This window comes from Henckelia pumila, chromosome 2 (genome assembly GCF_033568475.1).
Source record: "Henckelia pumila isolate YLH828 chromosome 2, ASM3356847v2, whole genome shotgun sequence".
Classification (NCBI taxonomy): Eukaryota; Viridiplantae; Streptophyta; class Magnoliopsida; order Lamiales; family Gesneriaceae; genus Henckelia; species Henckelia pumila.
This window is the reverse complement of record NC_133121.1, coordinates 28510994-28521090: the sequence shown is the minus strand read 5'-3', so window position 1 is coordinate 28521090 and position 10097 is coordinate 28510994.

The window sequence follows — 10097 nt, the reverse complement described above, 5'->3', positions numbered from 1 at the left end:
AGACCTTCAAAAAAACTCTCATAGACAACGGTTAATTAAAACCGTTGTGGTAGATCATAAAAAACCCGCTCATTGACAACGGTTTTTAAAAACCGTTGTCTTTGAACAATATAAGACAACGGATTTTTAAAAACCGTTGTCGTTTTTATTAAAAATACGGTCAACGACAACGGTTTTTGTAAAAACCATTGTTAAAGGCCAAAAGACAACAGTTTGTGTATAAAACCATTGTCTTTTTAGTGTTGTTAATTAGCATATTTGTTGTAGTGATTATAACCTTATTCTAAAAGTCTTAACTACTCTATAGCATACTCCCTATTTACTATAAGAAGTCAGAGCTATACCAGCATCCGTCGTCAGCCCGCTGATGACGACTGCCCCAGAACTTGGGCACCGCTTCGCCGCAACCCCGGAGCGCCTGGCCAACCTCCGGACCAAGCCTAGGAAGGCTAGAAACTACCTAGAACAACCTAGAACAGAGAGAGAAATATGCAAATGGTGTGAAAATTCTGAAATTCGGAGGGCCTATTTATAGGCGAAGTTCAGACGGTCCGAACTGGGTTCAGATGGTCCGAAATGCCACTTGTCCGAGCCAATTTGCACCTGGCTCTGCGGAGTTCAGACGGTCCGAAATGGGGTCGGATGGCCCGAGCTGGTTCGGATGGCCCAAACTCTTCCGCACGCTCCGAACTGTTTTGGTCCTTCCGAACTCATTTTGGACCCCCTGGGACCTACCCTACCATTTTTTGACGTTTCGAATCTGATTTTCCACTTATTTTCACCAAATAATGACTCCTTAAACATGTTTTGACACTTTTAAAACTATATTTCATTTTATAACATGTTTAAAATCACTTAATCTTGTAAAATGGAACCGGGCTACTACATTCTCCCCCACTTAAGATAATTTCGTCCTCGAAATACATCTTAAGTACCGATATGGACTTGAATAAGAACAACAAGTTCTTTGTTCTCTCATATCATTTTACAAGACCTCACTGAATCCAAATAATTACTAATAACATCATGGTCTCCAAACTAGGGTAACTTTCCAATAACCTTTCTGAAGTACAAAAGACTTCCAGAGCAATAATGGGAACACACACCACCACTTCCAATCCTGATTACAGTCCACGGCTCTCATTATCAATCATCATTGTGTCCTAATGAAAATTGTCATCACTTGACAATTCAAAATCATATCTCTAATATCATAGGGAAACCACCCAAATAAGTCTTACAATCACTTAATAAGAAACCAAAATCATCATGCTGATCATGTCCCTGATCTCTATCTGCAACTCTGATAAGGCCAGACAATACTGATTGAATCTCCTGGTTCTCCCCCAGTACCACCTGCGAAAACTATCCATCCAGAATGTACACTTGTCAAAGAATCATTTCCAAGACTATTCTGTCAAAGGAAACTAAAATCTGTATCTCTAATAAAGTCAGACGATAACGTTCAAATCTCTTGGTACTAATCCAATATCAATATAAAATTTAGAAGAACATTAATTTTGGTAATTATACCCATTGTTATAATTGTGCAAAATATTAAGACTCAGATAGCCTCCCCCAATAGCCTATCTGGAATAAACCTCCCAAAAAACACCGGCGTAGGTTGCGCTTCCTATCCCGTCTTGAACAACTCAGCACAGTCCTCAGCACCTGGTATAATTCATCACTGAATGTATGATGAAAATCCATCATAAATAACCAATGATCCAAACACTGAGTCTCTGAGGAAACAAGTCAACTCTGGTACTATGTCAAATATCTGAATTTTTGAATCATTATAGGAAAAATCCTAGAACTGATCATCTGAAAACTAGCACAACTCTAATCCTTGGTTATGCAAATATCAACTAATTCAACACAGTTGAATATCGATCAAAAAATACTTGGAATTAAATTTAGAAAATTTTCAAATCATAAATCCACATGATTGTCAGAATACAACTTATTAACATTCTGTTATCACAAAACAGAATTATCAAACGAAAAACTCAAATACATCATCCTTCAAAATCATTCTGACTGTCATCATTCTTTTTTGAATGCGTCTGAGCTCCCTGCAAAGCATAAATCTGACCCTGCATCCGAGACTGCTAATCATCTCCATGATGAGTACTCTGGGTCCTCTGCTGCACTGATGCCTCAGACTGTCTACTCACATGAGATCCCATCCTAGATGCTTGTCCACTCTGTCCACTACGCTTGGGACAATCTCTCTTGAAGTGATCAACACTTCCACAGATGAAACAAGCTCCAGCAGCGGCTCTACAATTCTCAGTGATTAAACTGCAACTTTTTCTTGCCCAACTGACGAGTCTCACCAGATCCTGTAGATGAAAAAGATCCGGATTTCTTAAATGAATGAGTGCATGGACCCAAAGAACTCGTGGGTCTAGACAAGAGGAAAGACCTGTTGCGTCGAATGCTATCCTCCGCCTGATGACATCGACTAAATAATCCCTCATAAGTCATGTCATTACCCACAACTACTCGGTCATGGATTTCCGGATTAAGACCCTAGAGGAACAGATTATACTTCGCCTCCGTGCTATCAAAAATCTGGGGGCAATATGGCAGTAACTCAAAGAACTTCAACTGGTACTCCTCGATCGACATCGATCCCTGCCGCAAACCCAACAACTCACTTGTCTTCTCTTGTCGGAGAGCAGGAGGAAAATACAGCTTATGAAAAGCCGTGCAGAACTCATCCCAGGTAGCAGTTCCTCGGGCTGCAATAAAAGGTGCAGAAGTAGAATCCCACCACTTCCGAGCTCGCACTTCTACCAGGAAACCAAGAGTCTCCATCCGCTGCTCCTCAGCACAACGGAACTCCCGAAAACAAACGTCCATATGTCGTAGCAAGTTCCCCGCATCCTTCGGTGACTCTCCTCTGACTAAAGGTCTCGGAACCATTTGCATAAACCTATGCATGCTGAAATGCCTGTGATCATCATGGCGATGGTGATGACGGCCCCGACGATGCTCTCGATCGTCTTGATCATCCCAGCGTCCACCTATGATGTCATGGCTACTCTCGTCACCATGACCCGCCATCTACACGATGATTAGAGGTTAATCCAAATTTCAACAATCTAGATCCCAAGATTACTATGCATGCTCTGATACCATAAATGTAGTGATCCGCACCGTGATCACCTACTAATCAGAAGCTTATACATGCATTTAACTTAAATAAATATATCAGAAATTAAACAGCGGAAAACTTAAACAACAATAAAATATTGTTTACAACCATATCGAATAAATCCAGTGTATTAACCCAAATACAACAGATACAAAAGCCTAGACAAAGCCTTGTTGGTCATCTAACGCCTAAGCCCTCCCAAAATCACCCGCATCGTCCAGTCGCAGACCTGCCCCATGGAATAGGGTGTCCAGATACAACAAAGTATGGAACGTGAGCATGAAAAGCTCAGTACGAGAGTATGAGTATACGGTATTATATGTGCATGTATGCAAGTGAACTGGGTACCAAGACACGAGGTCAAGAATATCTGATCAAGAACAAACTTGGGTCCTGGTATGTGCCACGCTGAGCCGTCACTACAGGAGGTGACCAACATACTCAGAAGCCCTGATGGTGACCTAACACAAGTACACGTGTCCAACCAAATATCAGTGACCTAACATGAGATCTGTGTCCAACTGATTTTGGCGACCTAACACGTGTCTTTGTGTCCAACCATCTACTGACAGGATATCATAATACCCGATATCTCAATTAGGATAAAGGCTTAATATGTTCATGTATGCAACATACATTCATGACATGTTGTATATAAAGACATATAAAACATGCAATCACATAATCCATGCAAACACATAATACATACATACTCAATCTGGATATCTCGAATAATACTTCCGTATCTCAAACACTAGGCAAGCTAGACCAGCTCTATGTCCAGGCATACAGTCCACACTACAATGCAAAGTACTCATGCATTATAACCTTATTCTAAAAGCCTTAACTACTCTATAGCATACTCCCTATTTACTATAAGGAGTTAGAGCTATACTTACATCCGTCGTCAGCCCGCTGATGACGACTGCCCCAGAACTTGGGCACCGCTCTGCCGCAACCCCGAAGCGCCTGGCTAACCTTCGGACCAAGCCTAGGAAGGCTGGAAACTACCTAGAACAGCCTAGAACCAAGAGAAAAATATGCAAATGGTGTGAAAATTCTGAAATTCGGAGGGCCTATTTATAGGCGGAGTTCGGACGGTCCGAACTGCCACTTGTCCGAGCCACTTTGACACCTAGGCTCTGCTGAGTTCGGACGGTCCGAACTGGTTCGGATGGCCCAAACTCGTCCGCACGCTCTGAACTATTTTGGTCCTTCCGAACTCATTTTGGACCCCCCGGGACCTACCTACCATTTTTGGACGTTCTGGATCTGATTTTCCACTTATTTTCACCAAATAATGACTCAAACATGTTTTGACACTTTTAAAATTATATGTCATTTTATAACATATTTAAAAGCACTTAATCTTGTAAAATAGAATCGGGCTACTACAAAAGCTGTTGCGCTTCTCGCCTGAAAATAAGAGAGCAAAATAAATTTTTTTATTTGCATATGCTTGATAATCGGTCACTTTGCAGAAATGTTTGTGACATGTTGAACAGTTGGATCGAAAATAAATTTGGACATAACGTTCATAAGGGACTAAAATATTCTGAACGGTGAAGATTTACCTTCGGTTTCATTTGGATTTGTTTATGGACGACAAACAAAAACTGCTCTCTTCTCACGCAAAATCTGTGTAGTAATCTTGAGATGGGGTTTTGCACAAATATAACTGTTGGATTGGGTTGAAATTTTGAAACAATATGAATAAATATGAAGATACATTTTGAACGGTGGAGATCGGATTATGACCTCTATATTGGAGAAAATAGGTTCTGAAAGATGACCTTCTACTTGCTGTTGAAATGCTCAAAATTTAGGAGTTGATGTTTGAATTTTGAGAGAGGTATTACTACATTTTTTGATGTGATTTCTCCCATCAGCTGATGTATATTTATAGGTGGAGTATGGAGCTTGAAGGGTCATTCAATCCTAGCATTAAGACCATTATGTCTTGATATAATGATAAAATAATGGTGGTTTTTTACTCTTGGTTTTTCTTGAAACTGAAATTAGGTTTCATTATTGGCTTTATTACTATTAACTACCCACAAAGGCCAATTTAAACGACATTTTTGAAATATTTCTTCGTTTAGGGTTCAAAATCGAAACGTATGTGTAATATCTTTTTATGGGGTCCGGGTCTTCACACAGATAAGACTTTGAATTGTAAATTTTCATTTGCACCTTTCATTATCTACTTTCTTACCCTACCATTAATTAATCATATTGTGTCTTAATTAATATTATCAATCAAATATATCTTCTCTATTATATATATGACATTAATAAACATACTTTAATTATAAATTTTTTATGTACATCGCAAGTACTCTTTCCTAGTTAAATAAAATAAGTACCTTCATGTTGAAAAATAGTCATTATAATTTTTTAAATTTATTAATTTATGTATTGTTAATTTATTAAATTTAAATAATATTGTAAAATAATCGTTATAAAATAGTTGTTACAAGTTAATGAATATAGATAAATAAAAATTTCTCATTCCATTCTATTTCTTATTTGAAACACTTTATACTTTCAATTATTTTAGAAATATTTGAAAATCTCCATTGCTCTAGAGAAAATATCATCAGTGAATTTTGGATAAATAAAACATGGGATGATGCAGAAGATAATGTTGATGGAATGATGTAGAAAATGATGTTGATAGTAACGGTAATAATACAAGATCGACGCCTTCAAGGGGGTGTCTAATGTTATGTATTATACCGAAGCGATCATGACGATAATAAAAATTACGGAATAAAATAATCAACAAGAATACCAAGGATTTATGTGGTTCATCCAATATAGGCTACGTCCACGGAGCTACTGCAAATATTTATTTCAAGGAGAAGTATTACAAGTGTATGCAGAACACTTTATCTCACACAATCCCAACCTCCGAGTATAACCGAGAAATTATTTCTCTAACTCACATAAAAGAACACTCAAGAAAATTATTTTGTTTTCTTTTAGCTTGAAAGTCTTTGAGAAGCTTTCGATGGGATATCTACAAATGGGGATGGAGAGCTCTATTTATAGAGCTCCCTGACAATGTGAACACTGAATGTCAAATATGGCAACTGGTGTCAGCCTATAAGAATTGACGAAATTGGCTTCCACCACCAACCACATTTAATGTCATCTACCTAACATTTCTCCCACTTGAAGACTTGATTCCAATCATACTTTCACATCATCAATGAAGCAGCTCATATTTCTTCTCTTACACTTACAGTCCGACTGAAGTTGAACACAACTTCAGTTTGTCAATGGTCACCGTCTTTGTGAACATGTTGGCTGGATTTTTCTTCCAGTAATCTTCTCAAGCACCAAGATTCCATCTTCCAAAACTGGTCTGATGAAATGATATCGAACCTGTATATGCTTTGTCCCAGCATGATAAACAAGATTCTTTGTTAAATGAATAGCACTCTGACTGCCACAGTGTAACGTGCTATCCTCAAGCTTCTGACCCAATTCCTCAAGAAATGATCGCAACCTAATCATCTCTTTGTTTGCTTCCGTTACTGCAACGTACTCGGCTTCAGTAGTCGAAAGTGCGACTATCTTTTGCAGTTTAGACACCCAGCTTACTGTCGTACCACCTAATGTGAACACATACCCAGTATTACTTTTCCTGCCGTCTAGATCACCACCCATATGTGAATCGACATATCCTTGTAAGTCCTGATTAGTCCTCCCGAAGCATAGAGATAAACCAACAGTACCTTTCAAGTACATGAGAATCCATTTAACTGCTTCCCAATTTTGTTTTTCCAGATTGCATATAAACATGCTCACAACTCCCACTGCATGGGCTATATCTGGTCTTGTGTACACCATTGCATACATGAGGCTTCCGATAGCAGAAGCATAAGGAACCTTGTTCATATAAGCTTGCTCCTTCTTCGTCAATGGTGATTGGGCTTTGGTTAGTTTAAAATGACTAACCAAATGAGTACTCACAGCTTTAACTTCATCCATATTAAATCTGCTAACCACCTTTTTCACGTACTGTTCTTGAGATAACTTCATGAAGATTCCATTCACCCGATCTCTTAAGATACTCATTCCAAGGATTTTCTTTGCAGCACCCAAATCATTCATAGCAAATTCTTTTGATAACTCTTTCTTGAGTTTATCAATCTCCTCCAGAAAAGATCCTGTTATCAAGATATCATCCACGTATAGCAGTAGTATGATATAAGAACCGTCAAACTTTTTCACATAACATCAATGATCGGTCTGGCACCTTAGGAAACCATTGTTGCTCATGAATCCATCAAACTTCTTGTACCACTGTCTTGGAGCTTGTTTGAGACCGTACAAGCTTTTTTGAAGTTTGCATATTATTTTCTATTTCCCTCGTACTTCAAATCCATGTGGTTGTTTCATATAAATTTCTTCATCTAGGTCACCATGAAAAAATGCCATCTTTACAGCTAACTGATCCATATGTTAGTCTTTCTTCACCACTAGTCCAAGTACAGTCTTGATAGTGGTTAATTTCACAACTGGAGAGAAAATCTTTGTGTAATCAACGTCTTGCCGTTGTTGAAAACCTTTTACAACAAGTCTCGCTTTGTACCTCTTGCTACCATCATGTTCTTCTTTTAACCGGTACACCCACTTGTTGTGTAATGTCATTTTGCCTTTCGAAAGTTCCTTCAACTCCTACGTCTGATTGAATGATAGTGAATCCATCTCATCTTCCATGTATAACTCCCACTTGGTTGAATCATCATTTTTCATTGCTTCTTCATAGGTCTCCAGTTCACCTTTATCTGTCAGCAAAATATAATGAAGTGCAGGGGAGTATCTCTCAGGTGGTCTAATTGTTCTCGAAGATCTTCTGAGTTCAATCATCGGAGTTTTTGGGTCAAATTCTTGTGTGGTATATTATTTTCTTCTTGGTTATTATCCTCCGACTCATTCATAGAAATATCTATCAATGGCACTTCATTTGTCTTCTTGACTTCAGGAAATTTATCTCTAGCTGCAATGTCTGACCTGTCCTTGTACAATACTTTCTCATTGAAAATGACATCTCTGCTCCGAATGATCTTTGATTTTGGTCATCCTAGAACCGATAACCAAACTCATTATCTCCATAACCAATAAAGAAACACTTCTTTAATTTCGGATCAAGTTTTGTTCTGCTAGCCGAATTAATATGAACATATAAGAGATAAACAAACACTTTCAAGAAAGAAAGGTTTACTCCTTTGTTGCTCCAAACTTCCTCTGGTATTCTGCAATCAAGCGGTACTGAAAGTCCTCTGTTGCTCAGATATGCTGCAGTGTTAACTGCATCAGCCCGGAATGATTTTGGCAGTCCAGCGTAGGGGTGTTATTGAGCCGAACCGAGCTCGAGTAGCACACTACTCGAGCTCATATTTTACTACTCGAGCTCGATCGAATAGTAAAATATGAGCTCGAGCTCGAGCTCGGTTGTAGTTCGAGTACTCGAGCTTTTATATTATATATATATATAAATTAAAAATATATAAATAAATAAATAAAATAAAATATTATATTATATATATTATAAAATAAATATATATATAAATATAATAAATAAAATAAAATAAATTAAATATTATAAATAAATATATAAATATTATAAATAAATTAATATATAAATATAATATTATATTATATATATTATATTTATATTTATATTTATATATATTTATATTATTTTTTAATATATATATATATATATGTGTGGCTTATCGAGTAGCTCGCGAGCTACTCGATCACATAGTTTCAAAGCTCGACTCGAGCTCGATTGTATGCTCGAGCTCGGTCAAATCGAGCTCGAGTCGAGCTTTGACCGAGCTACTCGCGAGTTGCTCACGAGTAGCTCGGCTCGTTTACACCCCTAGTCCAGCGTGCAATATAATGCTCCTGGCACGTTCATTCAAGGTTCTGTTCATTCTTTCATCCACACCATTCTGTTGAGGTGTACCAAGAATGGTTTTTTCCAACTTGATCTCATTCTGTACACAATACTTCTTGAACTCACTATCTTCATATTCTCCACCATTACCAGACCGTAAGCACTTCACTTTCAAGTTCGTATCATTTTCAACCATGGATTTCCACCTTTTAAAGGCCTCATATACATCAGATTTATTTTTCAAAAAATAAATCCAAACTTTTCTGCATGAATCATCAATAAATGTGACGTAGTATCTTGAGCCTCCAAGGGATGCCAAGGGAGATGGTTCTCATACATTAGTATGAACCAACTCCAACTTTGTTGCTTTCAGTTCTCTACCGCCTTTTGAAAAACTCATCTTTTTCTGTTTTCCAAGAACACAACTGTCACATAATTTGTGTTCGACAGTTTTTAATTTCAGTAGCTTCCTTTTGATATCAACATCTTCATTCCTTTCTCACTCATACGTCCAAGTCTACAATGCCATAAAATTAAATTGGCTCCAGCATCCACAGCTGCTAACACGTCTCTGCAACTGGAATTCATATAAAGGGTTCCAGTTTTCTTTCCACGTGCAGTAATTATGGCTCCTTTGCTAACTTTCAAGCAGCCATCACCAAAGATCACTTTATGGCCTTCGTCATTGAGCTGTCCCACTGAGATCAGATTTCATGTCAATCTTGGTACACGCCTTACTTTGTTGATTTTCCAGATAGATCCATTTGACATTTTCAAATGGACGTCGCCCATACCAACTATTTCCAAAGGTTTTCCATCTGCCACAAAAACTTTTTCGTAATTTCCAGCAATGTAATTACTGAATACCTCACGATCACCAGTGGTATGAAATGAAGCTCCCGAGTCCATAACCCAAGAATCAACCGGGTTTTCCATGGATAGTAGTAAAGCACCATGTACATCGTCATTAACAATATTAGCATTGTTCTTGGGTGATTTGCAGTTCTTTTTCAAGTG